Below are 20,797 nucleotides of genomic sequence, written 5' to 3' on the forward strand. Positions count from 1 at the left end.
TAATCAGTCTGTGCAGATTTTCTATTTCTTCCTGATTCAGTTTTGGGAAATTATATGTTTCTAGGAATTCATCCAATTTCTTCTAGGTTGTCCAATTTGTTGGCATATAATTTTTCATAATCTTCTCTTATAATCCTTTTTATTTCTGTGCTGTCAGTTGTTCTTTCTCCTCCTTTCTCCCCCACCTTTTTTCTAACCTCATTTTCTACCAGGCATCCCTGTGTACTGTGTTGCATACTGGCTTTCGTCCTATTTTGTACACACCAAGCACATTCATCTCTTAGAGTATTTGTATTTTCTGTTCCCTCTGTCCAGAATACCCTTCCTCTAGATATCTGCAAAGTTTCTTCTTGCTTTCTGGTCTCTGATAGAATATGATGACTACCTATCAACCTAGTCACTCTCTAGCTCCTGACTCTTTCTACATAGCACTTACCAATGCCATTACATATCTGTTTGCTTATCAACTGCCTTGTTTTCTAGATCATAATTTCCATGAGGGCAAGGATTTTGTTCACTACCAAATCCCAAGAGCCTATGTCAGTATTTGGAACATAGAAGATGTTCAGTAAATATTTGGTAAATGAATGAATGAAGATAATAGGGGAAATGGAACACTAGATTTTCCATAGAGACTGCCAAGCAGAAAGAGAAAAGTGAGAAGAACATAGATGAAAAATCATACCAATATGCATTGAATATGCTTAAAGTGAGCAGACTGCTGCCTGAGTAATAAAGGTCGTGTTCCTGCCCTCAAGTGCAGGAGCTGACAAGGTAATAGCCTGGTAATACCTATAACAGAAGTAAGACAATGTACAGAAGTAATATAATTTTGTGAGACAATAGAAGAATCTGTGTTCATATTTTTAGTAAATCTTTCTACAGAATTAGAAATGAAGAGGTATAAGGAGAAAGCTTATTTTTGGGTTATATAATATGGAAGACAATTTTGGATGATGGTTATGACTATGGCTTGACATAAACTTTGGTCACATTTTCTGAGTAGTTTTGATTCCTTACTAAAGATTGTGAAAGCAAGTTTGGCCTGATTTAGCTAAAGTGACACTAACTTCCTAAGGCAGCAGTAAGCCACCTACTTCATACCAGCATAACCTACTTTTAGACTAATTTCTAGGCAAGTAGATGGTATTCTTGTGGGTGATTCTTGGATTTAGTATATTTATGACTGCTTCTGTTACCACATTCCAGCTCAGAAATACTGGAATACTTCACAGTCTTAGGATTCAATGTCCAGTCAAGCAATAAATATCATAGAACCTGGACCTGGAAGATCCAGAGCCAGGATCTAGCCCAGTTTTAGAGTATATTGACCCAGATGGTTTATCAGCATCTCTGTTCGGAAAGGGGAATAATTTGACCCTGCCCTTATGTTATTTAACTCTCCTAACCTTCAGCAGTCCATTAATGATAAGGTAAAGTATAAACTCCTCCAACATCAGGGTTGATTGTACCTATGACACCTATGTTTGGTGGAATTCAGTAGTGAAGCCATATGGGCCTGGGCTTTTCTTTGTGGGTAGTTTTTTATTACTAATTTGATCTATTGACTTGTTGTAGATCTATTCAAATTGTCTATTTCTTCTTGAGTTAGTTTTGGTAGTCTGTGTTTTTCTAGGAATTTGTGTATTTCATTTAAGTTATCTTGTTTTTTGGCATACAATTGTATGCCATAGTATTCCTCCTTATCACTTATGGCTAAACTGAACTGAATATTCCTCAAAATGGCCCATGGCTTCCTGCCCTTTCATTTTTGCACTTGGAATGCCCTCAACTTAATCTCTACCTATTAAAATGTATTGGATATCTACTGGTACCAAAATATTCTTCATGTTCTCTAGGGAATGCATGAACGATAGCTATGATAAGGTCTTGGCTTTGGAATAGATAGCTGTCAACAATGTCAAGTGTTGCAGAGAGGTCAAAGAGACCAAGAAATGGCACTTAAATTTAAGAATCTTGAAGTCAGTGTCAGCTTTAAAAAGAACAATTCCAGGACAACGTGGAAGCAGATGAGAAGAAAATAATGAGTAAGTAGAACAATACATGAGCTCCAAGAAAGCAGGGATTTTTGTCCTTTTTATTTACTTTGTTCCCCATCATGTAGACCATGCCTGGTATATTGAAAGCTCTCCATAAATATTAGTTAAATAAATGAATTAATGCATTGGTAAGTGGTGGTTAAAAAAAAAGTAGAGGCAATGGGAGTAATAAAGGAGAAACTAGAATAATGTTGTAGTTGAAGAAAGGCACAAGTTGAACATGCTTTTAGGGGGAGGACTCCAGTGGAAAAGTGAAAAATCAAAGATGTTAAAAAAAAAAGATGGTAAAAGAGTTGGGGTGCCTGGATGGCTCAGTCAGTAGAGCATGCAGCTCTTGACCTCGGGATCATGTGTTCGAGCTCGGGATCATGTGTTCGAGCCCCATGTTGGGTGGGGGTAGAGATTACTTTAAAAAAAAGATGTAAAATAGGGAAAACTGATGCAACATTATCATTAAAGCAATACGAAAAGGTCACAAATAGTAGAATAGGAAGAGGGAAGTCCCACTTAATGTATAAATAGGCTCATTTGCAACTCTTTGCAAAAAAAATTATTCCTCATTATGGGTTCCCTATTCCCATAATAGGGAACTCAAACACCCAAGCTAAAACTCCGGTTTTCTTTAACACCTCCTTCTCTTTCGTCTTGCCTGTTTAAAGAAAAAGAAAGTTATCTCAGTTCCACTTCTGTAATGCTCTATTTCCACTCCCATCTTCGATCCCCACTGGCCCTACCCTAGGCGAGCCATTCAACATTTTCTTGACTGGAATATTGATGAAGGATAGTTGGAAGGCAGGGAGACAGGGACAAGGGGCCCCCACACTAAGAGAAAACCACCCTTAAAAGGATTTTACACCACCCTGAAGGGAGCCCCCACCCTTTCCCATGTGATAGATAGGTGACAAAAACCTGATTGGATGACAGGCGCAGGGAGGGTTAATCAGATGAAAACAGACCATTAACAAGCCCATAAAAACCCCTAGACTTAGAAACTCTGGTGGCAACCTTCTTGGGTCCCTTCCTCTGGGGGAGCTTTGTACTCTAAACTTTACTATCACTCAATAAACCTTGCTTTGCTGCCCACAACTCTGTCAGGTCTACCTCTTCATTCTTTGAAGTGGTGCGATCAAGAACCACGGGCACCACCGACAGAGGAAAAAATCCTGTAACAATATTTTAATGATTTTCTGACTATACTGTGAATTCAGTAGCTTTCAGCTTTCAGTCCCTTCTTTACATTGCTATCAGAACTATGGTCTTAGGGGCACCTGGGTGGCTCAGTCGTTAAGTGTCTGCCTTTGGCTCAGGTCATGATCCCAGGGTCCTGGGATAATTGGGCTCCCTGCTCAGCGGGAAGCCCTGCTTGTGTTCCCTCTCTCGCTATGTCTCTCTCTGTCAAATAAATAAAATCTTAAAAGAAAAAAAAGAACTATGGTCTTAAAACACAGATATGATCATACCATTTTCCTCTATACACAGTATTGGCAAATATGTAGGAAAACAAGAAGCCTTATCCACTATTGGTGAACGTTACTAGATACCAGCTTTTTAGAGGGCAATTTAGCAATAATTGTTAGGGCAAATTGGTATTATCAAAATTTTAACAATAGTTATCGCCAGGGTTGTGGAATTATGAAAGACTAACTTTCTACTTCTCACAGTATTTCTCACTACTTTTTATAGTATTTAGTATTTAAGTGTTTATAATATCAACTTACATTTTTCAATTTGAAAAAATGAAGACACAAAAATGGAAAAAATTACCTTTCTTTGACGGATTCACACTTTTTAGGTCCACATTCAAGGCTGTTTAAAATGAGTCCCTAACCTACTTCCCTCCACCATTCCCACTTTTCACCCAGGACCGTCCCAGGTAGTGCTTTTCACTTTTCTGTGTCTCTGATATTCCTCTAACTAGAATGCCTTCCTCTTCTCCTTTATTAATCAAAACAGTACTCATCTTCCCAGAACAACTTAGGAGTCACTGCCCTTTCTCTGTGAAGCTTGTCCTCCCATCTGGTTTAAATTGCTCCTCCTTGGTGCTGAGGGGGTAGTTTGTTTACACCTCTAACAGAGCGCAGCTTGGCTTGCATTGTTGTTACTTGTGTCTGATGTCTCCCTTGCCATCTTTTATTCTCCACTTTATTTGCCTTTTCTGTGAAATAAATGTTAATTCCAAAATATTACTCAGATTCCTGTATGTTCCATACATAAATCCATACTTAAATTACACAGTTTTTAGAGATGCATAGCTCAGCCATGTGGGCAATTTCCTTCAAGTCACAAAATGCTAGTATTTGAAGAGAGTGCAGGAATTAATTAAACATGTCTATAGATGCCTGGTGTTTATTCTCTGACAATGAGCCGGAATTATTACCTCACTTTAAGCCTTTCTCTGGTGATTTGTTTACAGAGAGTTGTGCTAAATAGCTGAATTGTTGTCATGACCCTTTGCCTAGATCTTTTCAAAACAGTCATTAGACTTGAGTTTTACATAACAAACACACACACACACACACACACACACACACACACACACACACACAATCTCAGAACAGAGAGACAAACTGAAAACAATTCTTAGAATTTTAAGCTAGCACTGTATTAAGATTAGATTTATAGTAATGGGCATAGCCCATAATTTTGTAACTCAACAATAATTAAATGTGGCCACTTATAAGTGCTGAAGTGTCTGTGGTTGCCAAACTGTGATAAAGTGTAAAATTAACTAATTACCTTACATGAATTTGATCAATAGGGCTCCTTTCAATAAACCAAAGAATTAACTACTTTTTGCTGTTTTGGTGACTACACAGTTTCAGGTCCCCAAGTGGGAGTAGCTCTTAAAGCAAAAGTGGCAGCCCCATTATCATTTGTAAATTTCCACTAACAAGCCAGCCTGGCAGTGTCTGTTGGCTGCGCAGGCTGTGACCTTTTCTCACAGCATAGTATTCGTCATTGTTTTGTTTATGAGCATCTATATATGCCGTGGAAGTTCTGGGGAGAGAGTTTCAAAAAAAGAAAACTGAAACTAAGAAGGAAATCAAAAGCAAGAAGCCAGAAATTACTTCTTTAGCCCTTTCTTTATGATCTCAGGACTTTAGGGACCTTGAAAGATTGATTTCCTCTCACTCAAGTTTCTTAAAAAATTAGCTTTGGCTCATACATTTGTAACACAGTAGTTAATGTTACAAGATAAGCAGTATAGGGGAAATGTATCTGAGGGGAAAATCAAGTGCTGGAAGCTCAAGAGACACTTATAAGGTCACAGAACAAAGCTGGTAAGTAAAGTGGTCCCACTATAGACCTGCAAATAGCAAAGGGTCTGCTTCAGGTTAATTTCAGTGTATCTTTCATCACATTTCACTTTTCTTCTCAGCCAGTATTAAATATAAGTGGGCCTACTCAAACCTGTTCTTTGAGTCTTTTGAATTACTCAGTCGAAGAGCAATCATGATTTAAGTTGAGAAATTTGAACTTTGTTTTAGCATCCACTTCCCTAGAATGGTCCCAGAGACTGTACTAGCAACAGCAATGAGTGTATTAACTGGGAATTCATGTTCACAGTTACTTATGTCATTTCAAGAAATTAAATGTACTTTCGGATAAGCACCATTGGCTATCTGAGCTGGAAGGAATATTACAGTCTTTTAATTCAATCTTCCTTTATAGAAAGGGTTTCTAAGGCTCAGAACGGCTCCTAAGGATGAAGCAGTTTGCTTAGGAGCAGAGCTGGAATTAGAGCCAGGTGTCTTAGCTAATCTAGATTCCTAATCTAGAGCTCTTTATACTCACAGTGAGTAAACGCCAGAATAATTTCTCACTTATAGTCAGAGAAAGTCTCTGTGAATTAATTAATCTTTTTATTTGGATATGTTAATCTTTTAAAATATGCAGAAGACTCATTTCAATATATGTCAGCACTGGGAAAATACTCACAGATAGACTGCCTTAAGAAACATCTTAGGGGGCGCCTGGGTGGCTCAGCTGGTTAAGCATCTGTCTTCAGCTCAGGTCGTGATCCCTGGGTCCTGGGATGGAGCCCTGCCCCCACCCCCTCGCCCAGCGAGGAGTTGGCTTCTCAGTCTCCTTTTACCCCTCCCCGCCCTCTCCTCCTGCTTTCTCTCTCTCAAATAAATAAATACAACCTTAAAAAAAAAAAAAAAAAGCATCTTAGAGATGCCTTCTAAAACGGTTTGATGGGACTGGCCTGTAAAACTGTCCAATAAACCACAAATTATAAACTTTTAAGAGAACATGAACTGGGACTATTACATTTCTACCTGATTATCAAAATGCTGTGTTAATCAACTTCTTCAAAATTCCCTTCAAGTCAGCCATATCACTGAGGTTCCTCTCTGTGGATGCAACACTTCACAGGAAAGTTCTGAGGGGTACAGAATTCCTGTGAAACACACAAGGCTACTTATCCTCACCTCCTCTTAGTATCTTTTCCCCTAAGACATGGACTTGGCATTTCCCAAGTATGTCACTTAAAGTGTTAATTTAGATTTGAAAAAATGGTTCCATGATCAAGTAAATTTAAGAAATAGAGTTAACTTAGTTTCTTTTATTATGCTAATTTATTTATTCATTCAAAAATATTTCTTCAGTGCCTACTATGTGTCAGGCACTGTTTTAGGTGCTTAGGATACAGAAGCAAAGGACACAAATCTCTGCTTTCATGAAGCTCATAGACAATATGAGGTAGGTAGCTTTTTTGTGTGCTGAATTATTATTTTTTTAAATATTTATTTGAGGGGGGAGGGGCAGGAGAGGGAGATAGAGAATCTCAAGCTGACTCCCCACTGATCACTGAGCCCAATGTGGGGCTCAATCCCATGACCCTGAGATCATGACCTGAGCCTAAAATCAAGAGTCGGACACTCAGGCGCCCTTCTGCTGAATTAATTCTTAAGTTAAATTCCCAGAAATGAGACAATGAATTGCATAATTAATAATTTGCAATAATAATAAGTGCTATGAAAGAAAAATCAAAGTAGTATGGGAAGATATAATAGAATTTATTAGGGACTTGTTACCTTGTGGAGGGTTGCTCCCAATGAGATTCTGAATCTGGCTGTGGGTAAAGAGAACTTGGTATTTTGAAAACCCCTCTTAATGTTTCTGGTCTCTTCCACAGCCCTCCCTTCCTTCTGTGAGAACCCTACACCACACCCTGGAGCTCCATTGGGGCAGAGCAAAACCCGAGCACAGCCAGCTACTGTGGCCTCAGGCTCTTCCTCCCACCCCCAAATGTTCTAGATGAGCAACAAACAACAATTGGCCCTGAAAGGAGAGCCAAGTGACAGAAATTTAAGCATGAAAGAGTGACTCAAGACTCTCACCATTAAAGAATGACATTTCCTTTTAAACTTGACATCTAAGCAAACTTTTTCTGAAATGTAAAAAATATTCACTTTTTTGTCAAAAACCATGAAAGTGCATAATTATACCCTTTGATCCAGCAATCCCATTCCTGGGAATTTCGCTTGAGAATTCAAAAGTAAAACGACAAGGGCGCCTGGGTGGCTCAGTTGATAAGCATCTGCCTTCGGCTCAGGTCGTGATCCCAGGGTCCTGGGATCGAGCCCCGCATCGGGCTCCCTGCTCCGGGGGAAGCCTGCTTCTCCCTCTCCCACTCCCCCTGCTTGTGTTCCCTCTCTCGCTGTGTCTTTCTCTGTCAAATAAATAAAATCTTTAAAAAAAGAAAAAGTAAAACTACATACACCAAGTTGGTCATTGTAATGTTAAGTGTAATAATAAGGAGGGAAAAAGCAAACAATCTAAATATTCTGCAGTTGGGAAGCTATTAGATTGTGGTATATTAACTTGTGGCCATCATGTAAATGGTAGAAAAATATGAATGAAGTAATGGGTCAATTATATGCTAAGGAATGCAAACTGTATAAAAATGGGTATGTGAAACACAGATGGCAAGGTAAAATGGAAAAGTGGAGTCAATTTGCTGGGGTAGTAAGACAACAGGACAGAAGCCCATCATGAACTGGCCTGTGCAGACAGGAGAAAATTCAGTGGCTCAGATAACCAAGCCTTAGGTAGAACAGGGGTGGCACTGGCTTCAGGGATGTCTTGAAAGAGGAACACAAATTGCCATCAGCACTTTATATCCCTCTCTTTCCACTTCTCTCTGCAGGGAAGCCTTTTTTCTCTCAATCTAGCTTCTTCCCAAGATGAGATCCTCATCTTCCCACAATATGTTTAGATCACTGTAAACTCATATTCTTGTATCTTCCAACTAGGATGAGTTTAAGAGCAATTTAAGAACTCGAGTTTAAGAACAGTTCTGGGAATGGGTTGTGATTGGCCTGGCTTCAGTCGTGTGCCCATCCCTGGGCCAATAACGGCCAGGTTATCATGATTGGTACCCACCTATCAATGTACCATATGGTCAAGGAATCTGGGTCATTTAAGAAGACAGTCACTTCTGGGGCACCTGGATGGCTCAGTCGTTGAGCATCCGACTCTTGATTTCAGCTCAGGTCATGATGATCAGGGTTGTGAGATCAAGCCCCATGTCAGGCTCCACACTCAGCTCGGAGTCTGCTTGAGATTCTCTCTCTCTCCGTCACCCTGTGCCCCTCCCCCCTAAATGCATTCACGTTTTCTCTCTCTCTCTCTCTCTCTAAAAAGAAAAAAAAGAAGGAGGAGGGGGAAGAAGAAGCAGAAGAGGAAGAAGAAGACAGTCAATTCTGTGTTAGGATCCTGTGTCTAGAAGAAGAGGGAAGCATTTCCCTAAAAGGAGAGAGGTGCTGCTCTCAATAGAAATAATTTGCCTATTGTTCAATTTAATCTTTTAGAAAAATATCTTATTCTCTTAGTACTACTCCCAATAGCAGGTTGCGATTTCCTGATGTAGTGTGTTTCACTATAAGGCCACATAGTACAGCAGAAAGAGCACTACGCTGAATGCCGGGAAAATGGATTCTCCTAGCTTTAACATGAATCAGCTCTGTCCTTGGACTAGTTCTTAAACTTCTCTGGATTTCAGTTTCTTTGTCTCAGAACGGTGTCATCTCCATGAGGGCAGGAACCAAGTCTGTCCAAGATGGAGATTTACACTTGGTAACAACCTCTGGGGCTTGGGTTGGATAGAAGAAGAAGCCGAACTGTGATATGGTTGCAACAAAGACTTCGGATAGTCATGGGGAGCCCTAGACTGAGGATGATCTTTCAGAGTTGTCACAAATTTCACCAAGTTGACCTACTTTATATCCCCATTATAGACTAGATGTGCACTGTCCATAAGAAGGGACCTTAAACTTGGGTGAAGCAGTTTCCTGAGCCTCAGCAACCCCTGGAGGATTCAGCTGAGAACTGATGGCAGCCAATAGCCCCAGCTGCTGGAAGAGTGTGTGCCTTGGTCCTGAAAGAGGATAGCCGAGCAGTACACTGTGACATCTACTATATATAATCAGTATATTCATAGCACCAATAGGTACAGTGCTTGGCACAGGGTAGGTGCTTATTAATTATTTGTCAAATGAATAAACTATGTGAAAAAGAAGGTGTGGAGAGGTGCCTGGTGGCTCAGTCAGTTGGATGTCCAACTCTTGGTTACAGCTCAGGTCATGATCTTATGGGTTGTGGGATTGGCCCATGTCAGGCTCCGTCCTCGGTGGGGAGTCTGCTTGAAGATTCTCTCCCTCTGACCCTCCCCCTACTCATGCGCACACTCTCTCTCTCTCAAATAAATAAATAAATCTTTTTTTTTTTTTAAGGAAGGTGTGGATTAGATAATCCCTCTTGACAGTATTGCATACATCTATTTGTCTCCCGGAGGATGTGTGGAAAGGGTGATTAATCAAAATACTCACAGTTTTTGTTATTGTTCTTTTTAAATAAAGGAGTAGGAATAGAACTAGGAGAAGAATGTTTACTAAAATTAATGTTGACTGACCTGTTTGGCTAGAGAGCATAAAGCATTCTTTGTGATTAACAGTAGAAAACATTAAGGAAGCAATTACTATAGATATTCCATAGAGTCACACTGTGCTGTCCAATACAATAGCCACTAGCCACAGGAGGCTATTTCATTTAAATGAAATAAAATAAAAAATTTCAATTAAAATGAAATAAAATAAAAAATTCATTTCCTCAATCACACTACTCACATATCAAGTGCTCAGTAGCCATATGTGGCTACTAGCTATCACATTAAACATGCCGAATATTTCCATCATCACAGGGAGTTCTAGTGAACAGTACTGGTCTACACTGAGTAGTTGTGTTCTTTACTTCCATTCAATAAAAATCTAATTTACTCTCATGAATTCTGCTGCTCATTTCAGTGAGATGGCTGAAACTGGAGCCAAAACTTTGAAGGGCTTGGGGGAAAAGGATTGCCCTGTATCCACATTTTTTCTTAGAAATCCAAGTAGTGGGGCGCCTGGGTGGCTCAGTTAGTTATGTGTCTCCCTTCGGCTCTGGTCATGATCCCAGGGTCCTGGGATAGTGTCCTGAAACAGACTCCTTGCTCAGCAGGGAGCTTGCTTCTCCCTCTGCCTGCCACTACCCCCCTGCTTGTGCTTTCTTTCTCTCTCTCTCTCTGACAAATAAATAAATAAATAAAATCTTAAAAAAAAAAAAAAGAAATACAAGTAGCACAGGACAGTTTTTTTGTTGTTGTTGTTTATTAAGATTTTATTGGTGACAACAGAGCTTAAAACAAATCGACCAGAAATCAAAAGTTACATTGCCTTGGTACAGATGCTCCTCAATTTGGAAAACAGTAACTGCTGCTATGAAGGTGGAGAACAAAGCAAACAGCACAAAGCAGAGGCAAAGCATTCCAAGGAATAGAACAGGGCAGGTGGGTGGGCACAGGTGTTGCCCACGGGGTGTCGCACAAGGGGTCATAGCGGAAACCTATCCAAACTCTATGCCTCTATGTGGCCTACCAAAAGAAGGGGAAAACCGAAAGCCCTACAGCAATGGTAATAAATAAGAGGCCTAGCCAGAAGGAAGGTGGCCTGTGTGTCCCCATCTCCCAAGTACAAGCTGGAATCTGGAGGCTTTGATAAGGGCCAGTGTCAGCCTCACAGGGACGGGGACGCTGGGGGGGGCGGGGGTGTGTGTGGTCAGGGTCACCAGGGCCTGGGTAGGCAGGGGATGGTCCCCAAGTAGATGGTTGTCAGGGAGACTACTACCCCCACCGTGGTGTGCAAGGAGCTGGGGAGCACAGGACAGTTTTAAAATGCAATATTTGTTGTAATTTTATCTTGCTCCTGTCAATCTGGATCATCCGGATGTAACCAAGACTAAAGGCCCTGGGCTTCCAAAGGGTGCTCTGCTCCTGGCTCCCCACAGCACGGGAGGCATGCCTGCTCCTTCAAGCCTCAAACTGTCCAGATTTAGACATTCAACAACCAGATTTTCAAAAGAATAAGTCAATTTTTTACTATCCTCCAGAAGATTAACTTTTTATTCTTTTAGTATCAGTATCAGAGGTAAACATATTTGATGTGTTTCAATCTACTGTAGTTATTTTTCTTATACAAACTGTTCCATCATTGGCCGTTGGGAGCATCTTCAAATTGGCTCTAAAGTCCTTTTGAAATGACCTCAGCAGTCTTTGATAATTTCTTTACTGTCTGTTATAACAATATGTACCCATTTTCTAATCTATTTGTTTTGATATTCTTCTGCGAAGACACCAGTCACTCATGACTATGCAGTCCCAGAACCGAGATATTTTTTATATAAGAACATAGAGGGGCTCTTGGGTGGCTCTGTCAGTTGAGCGTTGGACTCTTGATTTTGGCTCAGGTCACAATCTCAGGGTTGTGAGATTGAGCCCCACGTCAGGCTCTGCTTGGTGTGGAACCTGCTTAAGATTCTCTCTTGCCTTCTCCCCCCTGCCCCTCCTCCCCAGTCATGCTCTCTCTCACTCTCTCTCAAAAAAATAAAAAACTTATAAAAAAGAACATAGAGATGCAGTCCTTGTATCTTCAATATATTATGAATAATTTATATTCATTCGTTTTTTAAACAAATAGTTATTGAGAATTGGCAATGTATCAGGCACTAGTACAATTCTCAGTCCAGCAGGAAAAACAGTAAAAGTTATGTAAATAGGGTGCCTGGGTGGCTCAGTTGGTTAAGCGACTGCCTTCGGCTCAGGTCATGATCCTGGAGTCCCGGGATCGAGTCCCGCATCGGGCTCCCAGCTCAGCAGGGAGTCTGCTTCTCCCTCTGACCCTCTTCCCTCTCGTGCTTTCTATCTCTCATTCTCTCTCTCTCAAATAAATAAATAAAATCTTTAAAAAAAAGTTATGTAAATAATTACATGTACTGGTTATATGCAAGCATGTAATAGTGAAAAGCACTATAAAAGAAAAGGAGAGGGCACAATGAGAATATATGACACCTAGTCAGAAGAGTTGGGGAAGGCTTTCCTGAAAAAGTCAGAGGGAAGCTTGAAATGCGAAGGGTAAGTAGGATGATGCAAAGGAGTAGAGACAGAATAGTATGTGCAAAGTCTGGAGGTGGAAAATACCACATTCAGGAAACTGAAAGGCTTGCATGAGTTGGACTGTGGTGAGGACAAAAAGGTACACGATGGAGCTGGAAATGCATGCGGAGGTCAAATCATTCAGAGCCTCGTGGATCAGGTTAAGGATTTTAGACTTCATCCTAAAAAGGATGGGAAGCCACTGGAGTGTTTTAGAAGAGAAACAACATGGTCAGATTTCCATTTTTATGAGGCCACTGTACCTGTTGTGTGGAAAATGAATTGGTAGGGGCAAGAATGAAAATGAAAATTGGGTGGGGTGCCTGGGTGGCTCAGTTGTTAAGTGTCTGCCTTCGGCTTGGTCATGGTCGCAGGATCCTGGGATCGAGCCCCGCATCAGTCTTCCTGCTCAGTGGGAAGCCTGCTTCTCCCTCTCCCACTCCCCTGCTTGTATTCCCTCTCTCACTGTGTCTCTCTCTGTCAAATAAATAAATGAAATCTTTTTTTTAAGATTTTATTTATTTATTTGTTAGAGAGAGAGCAGGAGAGCACAAGCAGTGGGAACGGCAGAGGGAGAAGGAGAAATGGGCCCCCTGTCGAGCAGGGAGCCCAGTGCGGGGCTCAATTCAAGACCCTGGGATCATGACCTGAGCTGAAGGCAGTCGCTTAACCAACTGAGCCACCCAGGCGCCCCTAAATAAATAAAATCTTAAAAAAGAAAATGAAAATTGGGGGCTATTGCCTGTGAAAAATTGTAGCGGTTTGAACTTAGGTGACAGCCATGAAAATAGAAGTAGATAGATAGATTCAAGAGATTTACAGACAACCAAAAGCCAACTTTGTGCTTACTTGGAAAACAACAGAAGCATTCTCCCTAAACCGAGTGTTTTTAACTGACTGTCTTTTTTACAGGAGTAGAGATAGAACAGCATGTGCAAAGGTCTGGCAGTGGGAAACACTTTGTCGCATTCAAGGAACTGAGAGTCCTGCTTGAGATGGCCTGTGGTAAGAGAAGACAGGGCATGTGTTGAAGTTGGAAAGTAAGTCCAGAAGTAGTGAACAGAAAGTGAGGCAGTGGAGGCCAGGGAGACAGACAGAGTGGCTGCTCAGGGAGCAGGATAGAGTGCTAGTGATCTGTGCTTACCTAAGTGTTCAGCCCCACCTGCTTCCCCTCCAAGAGGGCAGCATAGGGATTCTTCATTGCTACCTTCAGGGTAGCGCCGTAAACAAACTAGACCTTCGCGAATGCCTCCTAAGATTGCTGGGCTGAGGGACCTTGCTTCTTCCTAGCTCTCACTGGAAGTTGGTGACTTAGCAGTGCATTTTTCAGTTCTTCACAAGACATCCCCACATTTGACTTCATTCATACCAGCAGGGGATGAACTTGGCATTGTTTTTCCAGGAATGGGATGAGTGTAAGAACCTCTACTCTCTCCAGGCCAGCCCTCCTGTGGTGAAATCTGCTGCACATAGGCCAGAAAGTCAGCTTATCACAGGGTGCAGTTTGTGGTTAGGAATGGAGGAAAGCTAACCTGATAGTTGAACAAGACCCTGACCTCATTACCCATTATCCTGCCCAAGAGAGTTAACAAAGGAAGTGGCAGTGTAGACCTAAGAAACGCAATTTCACACACCTAACTAATGCCTGATTTCCTGTCCCACAGTAGCTTGCACCCTGGGAAGGTGACTTGAAGTCCATTTCCTGGAACAAAGGCACACAGCAGTCCTGCTTTGTGAGCTGCCAAGTAAAATTGTCAGCATCTATTTAAGAAAACCAGGCCAGTCTGGCTGTGTTTATTGAGAGTAGCCATATGAGACAAAGAGGAAAGTAAGAGTTTTCGTTCAGTTCATTCACAGATATTTATTGAGTGCCTATCATGTGCCAAGTCTTGTTCTAGCTGGTAAGCCTACAGAAATGAGCCAAGCAGACAAAACACTTGCCCTCACAAAGCTTACATTCTTAGTGTGGGGGGGGGGGGGAAGATAGACAATAAAGATAACAGACAAAATATCTATATATTAGGAGGTGGTAAATGCTAAGGTTTCAGTTAGCATAAAAAGGTGTATGTAGGACATTTTTAGGACACAAAACGGGTGTTGGTAAAGAGCATGGATAAGGTGAATATTAGTTATTATAGTAGATATAGAGTGATCATTGAAGAGCTTCGGGAGGTGGTATTTAAGCTAAAACCTGAAAGATGAGGAACCAGCCTTGTGAAGAGTGAGCGAGAGGGAGAGAGAAATGTTACAAAGGCCTGAGTGAGACAAGAACATGGAGTGCTCAAAAGACAGAAAGAAGGCCAATTTCTACAGTGCACTAAGCTAGGGGAGAGATCCTAAACACAAGACCTGGGAGGCAGGCATGCCGTGATAAGGAATGTGGGTTTTTCTTAACTCACCGTGCTCATTATGGCACAATTATCTATTCTGTAACACTGCCCACTCAGAATTCACTGGCCAACGCGGCTGCCTGGCCTTACCTCAGAGAGAGGACATCTTAAGAAAGTCCCAAGAATGGCCAGAAACAGATGTAATAAAAACCATGCTCTAAAGTTCATACACAACACTCCTTGGGGAGCTTCTGGGATTTGCACTCAGGTTCTTTACTTTCCTGTTAAATACCCTTTTAATAAATTTCCTTATCTGATTTCCAAGCCCACAGCAGATTACAAGGGTAGGGAAGGGCAGGCATTCTGCTCAGTTGACATTTTAATTCAGTGAGTCATTTTGCTTGGAAACCACCTTTCCCCATGACTGACCTCATCCTGTACTGAAGGACGCCAGGATTCATCCAAACCCCCTCATGACATGTACATTTACTGTGCCATGATGTAGTGGTAAGAACACTGACACACATTAGTCCTGGACACAAATCCTGACTTCAACATTCATAATTCTATGTCCCATGGATTGTGAATGATTTAAGGACATTGTGTCTTAGCTTTGAATCACCCATAACCCATCCCCCTACTCCAAGCCTGAGATAATGCTAGTCATGTAATAGTGCTTGACAAATGGATCTTGAATGAATAAATGAAAGTATGATTTGATAAGTTCCCCTCTCTGATCCTCAACTGTCTCATCTAAAAAGGATGGGCTTCCTTGGAATGTTAAATAGCAATATACATAGAAAGCACAATATAAAGTATAATGTATGATATAAATGCAAGGTATTTTGCTACTCAGGGTTGAATCAGAGGTGTCTTTCAAAGGGTCAAGGGAACCTTTAGGTCCTTGTGTCTACGACTTGAAGTAGTTGCCACTAGATGGCAATGTTTTCTTAAGGCACATGAAGCCATTTTTGAGTCTACCCTAGTGGCCTTCAAACTGGGGGTTCTCATACCACTGGGAATACAGAATGCTTTCCAAGTTGTGCTCAAGTATAGATAACTTTGAGGAAATCAGTTTTCCAGTCGGCAACGTCTGTGTGTCTTCTTTCCTAAAACTAACCCGCTTGGGAAGGTACCTGTGTTCGTAATGGCCCTACTCCAACTTTTAAAAAACAAAGACGTAGCCATTATTCATCCCAAATCATATTTTATGGCACAACCAGGTGAATAATATCCATCAGAGAATCAAACAAAGGGGAAGTCTCCTTCACTGCTTAACAAGGAACCGGTCTTTCCCTATCTTTTACATACTTCTATGTAGAGTGAAACTTGGCTTTAGAAATGGGGTATTTTGGCTTCATGTTGTTATGGTCTAAAAGAAAATATATGGTACAGTGGGGTGGTGGGGATAAGGTTTCTTCCATCCCCTAGGAATTATCAAAGAAAGCATTTACCTTTAGGAAGCAAAGCACAGAGGGTGTTTTTTAAAAATTCTAAACAGTAGTTTTTTCACATTCTTAAATCTAATTCTTTTCATCTATTCTCAATACTCATTCCACAATCATTAGCAGGAAAGAAATATGTTGGAATGGCCAAAGCAGTTGATTGTTTGATTTTTTTATTTTTGTTTATTAAATTTTTAATTAATTCATTAATTTAGTTGATTATTTCAGATGTAGCTAAAATATTTTTTAGAATAACCAAATTCTTCATGACCCACTAGCTAAAACTAAGTTTTTATATGATCTCTTTCAAATTTGGTGCATAATTCAATAAGATAGTTACTAATGATTTTTATCAAATCATATGAAATATTTACTCTACTATTAATGATTTTTATTTTTATTGTATCTTATTTAATTTTATTTAATATTATCTACTTCCCATTAGCAAAAAATTATATTTTATGTGCAATTACAATTAATTTTTACAATCTATACCTTTCTATTTCATTAAATTATAATGTCTAATGAAATAATGGTGCTATTTCTGATTTTTATACTTGAGATTTATTTATTGTCAAAAACCTCAGAGTCTGAAACAGGTAAATAGTTACATTTGATCAAAGAAATATCAGGACTTGTATCATATTCCTTGCTTTATAAATAGCTTATAATTTGGCCAAACATGACATTGCAATATAACAAATGAAGAATAGGTAATGAAGAATAGCATATTGATTTGTTACTTTGATTTTCTAAATTTAAAAATTAAGAGATAAATGAATTATACTAAATCTACCTTAATCTTAACCACTTTTTTTTTTTAGATTTTTTATTTATTTGACAGAGAGAGAGACAGCAAGAGAGAGAACACAAGCAGGGGGAGTGGGAGAGGGAGAAGCAGGCTTCCTGCCGAGCAGGGAGCCCGATGTGGGGTTCGATCCCAGGACCCTGAGATCATGACCTGAGCCGAAGGCAGTCGCTTAACCAACTGAACCACCCAGGCACCCCAATCTTGACCACTTTTAATCCTTATAACAACCCTTGAAATAGGTCCTATTATTTCCCCCAGAGAGGTTAAGTAATTTATCCATAGTCATAAAATCAAAAAAAGGCCTCTGAGCAAGCCAACATAAATGTCACCATTACTGTGTATTAAACTTAGGCAAGTTATACTTTATATATTCCAATGTTACACAATAAAATAAGCTTGACCACATGATTTCCAAGCTCACAGCAAAATAGGAGAAAACTAGAAGTCGGGGGAGCAGCACCTACTAGAGACAAACATTGTGACATTAGTGAGAACTGACAGTCAACAACCTAATAGGTTGAGTTTGGCCTCAACTTATTTATTTACTTATTTATTTACTATCTTACAGAGAACTGTCTAGGACCTCCAACACAGTGTTCAACAGGTGGGACTAGCGTGGGCATTCTTGCCTTGTTCTTGATCTCAGGGGGAAACCATTCAAACTTACACCATTTTTTTTTCAATCTTACACTATTAAGCATGATGCAGCATTAAACTTTCTGAACGTTCTGAACGTTAAAACTTACATTCCTGGTATAAACCCCACTTGGTCATAATGCATTATCCATTTTATATATTATTGGATTCAATTTGCTAATATTTTGTTAATAAGTTTACATCATGTTCATGAGGGTTGTTGGTTTTTCTTTTCTTGTGATATTCTTGATGGTTTTGGTATCAGGGTGATGCTGACTTCACAGAATATGTTGGAAAACATCCCTCTTCCTTCATTTTCTGGAAAACTTTGTGTAGAATTGGTATTATTTCTTCTTAAATATCTGGTAGGTTTCTCAGTAAAACCATCTGGACCTAGCATTTTCTTTGTGGAAGGGTTTTCAACAACAAATCAATTTCTTTAGTAGGTATAAGGCTAAGTTACGTATCTTCTTTTCAATGACGTTGGTATTTTGTGTCTTTAAAGAAACGTACATTTTATCCTTGTCAAAATTATTGGCAAAAAAGTTGTTTATAATATTATCTTATGATGCTTTTAATGTCTGTAAGTTCTATAATGATATTTTTCTCTCTCATTCTTAACATTGGCAATTTGTGCCATTGCTCTCTCTCTCTTTTTCCCCCCAGTGAATCCGGTTAGAGGTTTATCAGTTTCATTCTTCTCTCAAAGAACCAGCTTTTTGGTTTCATGATTTTCTCTATTATTTTTGCTTTCTATTTCATTGATCTCTGCTCTTATCTTTATTTTTTCCTTTCTTCTGTATACTTTGGCTTTAATTTCTTCTTCTATTTCTAGTTTCTGAAGGTGGAAGCTAAAGTCATAGACTTAAGACCTTTCTTCTTTTCTAATATAGGTGTTTAGTGCTATACATTTCCCATTAATACCCACAAATGTTGATAGGTTGTTGTTATTTTCATTCAGTTCAGAATACTTTCTAATTCCCTTTTTCTCTTTTTTTGACCCAAAAGTTATATAGAGTATATTTATTTTCTAAGTATTTGGAGGACTTCCCAGAGATCTTTCCATTATTTAATTCTATTTTGGTCAGAGAAAACACTTTGTGTGAGTTGATTCCTTTTAAATTTATTGAGACTCGTTTTATGGCCCAAAGATGATTAGAAATACAATCCATCTGCAGTACCTGGGTAGTTCAGTCGGTGAAGCATCTGACTCTTGATCTCAGCTCAAGTCTTGATCTCAGGGTTGTGAGTTCAAGCCTCAGGTTGGGCTCCATGCTGGGCATGAAGCCTACTTAAAAAAAAAAAATCCACCTAATAGGAGAAAATGTGGTCATTATTATGCTAATAAAAGGACTAAGGTCTGAGCAACAATATGTTTCTTTTCTTTTTTTAAGGTTTTATTTTTAAGCAATCTCCACACCCAACATGGGGCTCAAACTCAGCTCGGAGATCAAGAGTCGCCCACTGTACCGACTGAGCCAGCCAGGTGCCCCGATGTTTCTTATCATAGATCAGTATATTGGAGTTTAGATTTTACACATCAGTCTGATGAGCTCAGTAAATATGAGTTCCTTACTGAGAGAACAAGCTGCCACTTAAAGTTCACTACGTACAATGGCAAAGATCTTAGTTGAAAACTGAACATTTCAAAATTCCAGGTATTTTCAAATATCCATATATTTTTACTCATATATTTGTTTTACCTTTAGAACATAAATGATGATTTTAGGCCTCTGAGTAAATTGTCCTTTCTTGGATTACTTTGTTACTCATCTGAGAATTTAAAATTAAGTAAAGTTAATTTACTATATTTATACATGAGTGTATTTTGAGAGGAAGTCCATGTTGCTCAATATCACTAATTTATCAGTTTAAGTGGCCAGTAAATATGTAGAATTTGAGCCTCCTTAGAATCAGTTCCAAAGTTTTATTCATGAACATAATGAAATTAAATATTTTCATAGCAATTAGATGGTGTGTAAATACATTGACTCAGGATATTTTTCAGTGTGCTACTAGGGGTAATTGCAATATCTGAATGAGAATTACTGACCTATTAAAAGAAGTTGCTGGGGTGCCTGGCTGGCTCAGTTGGAAGAACATGCAACTCTTGATCTTAGGGTCATGAGTTGGAGCCCCACGTTGGGTACAGAGATTACATACATACATACATACATACATACATACAAACTTTTAAAAATTTTTTAAAAAGTTGTTACCAGTGTCAAAAATCAAGGACAAAACAAAACCAATGAAAAAAGTGACCCTCTGCTTCCACAAAGCAGAGGGGAGTGGCCAGGGAAAGAAAAGTCTTATCCTTCCTGTGCTGTCCTCACAGCCAATATTTAGTCTCCTTCGTGTGCCTCAAGCGCTCTGTCCTTTCATGACTGGGGCTGCTAATCCTTAACTGTGGTAAAGAAGGCATAGTGACAGTAGGATCAGTTTAAGTCATCAGGCCCTTGTGAAACTGTTTTCTCTCATGAGGCTATCTGGCTGTTTTAAGCCCTAATTTTCAATACTATCTTAATGTATGTATGTAGGCCCCACATGCCCCGTAGGAGGCATTGAGCCTTTCAATTGCAAAATGTAAAGCTGTATAGAAAACTAAGTGGCATAGCACCAGATCTCAGGAACCAATCATCAGTCTGGGGAGAGGGGAGACTTTTGTTCTAAAATAACCACAAGTCTGGGGGTGCCTGGCTGGCTGAGTCAGTAGAGCATGAGACTCTTGATCTTGGGGTCATGAGTTCAAGCCCCATGTCAGAAGGTAGAATGTAATCTTAAAAAAAAAAAAAAAAAAAAAACTTTAAAATAACCACAAATCTGGATGCACAAGATGAAATTAACTGCTCCCATTTATAACATGTCAATGATAATAACCTAACCCCTCTCATCTGGTGTTTTCCAACCAACTAAACATTGTTGGCACACCATTGTAAGTTTTATGAAAAAGAGAAAAAGAAAGTATTACTCAGTTCAACCGTATATTTAAAGCAAAGAAATGAAAGAAACATCCCTTGCTTCTGCCACAAGACTACGAA

At 39.6% G+C, this 20,797-nt stretch overlaps 1 long non-coding RNA gene across 2 annotated transcripts; it reads left to right on the forward strand.

Moving 5' to 3' along the window:
• The first annotated feature begins 1,976 nt into the window (after nt 1-1,976).
• LOC113936979 lies at nt 1,977-10,470 on the forward strand. Of its 2 annotated transcripts, none has more exons than XR_003524439.1 (3): nt 1,977-2,048; nt 6,674-6,767; nt 8,715-10,470. It is a non-coding gene; the product is annotated as an uncharacterized LOC113936979 (long non-coding RNA). The 2 variants fall into 2 exon arrangements; XR_003524440.1 differs by lacking the exon at nt 1,977-2,048 and adding an exon at nt 5,203-5,341.
• The last annotated feature ends 10,327 nt before the right edge of the window (nt 10,471-20,797 follow it).

Source organism: Zalophus californianus, chromosome 8 (assembly GCF_009762305.2).
Source record: "Zalophus californianus isolate mZalCal1 chromosome 8, mZalCal1.pri.v2, whole genome shotgun sequence".
In the NCBI taxonomy this organism is placed as follows: Eukaryota; Metazoa; Chordata; class Mammalia; order Carnivora; family Otariidae; genus Zalophus; species Zalophus californianus.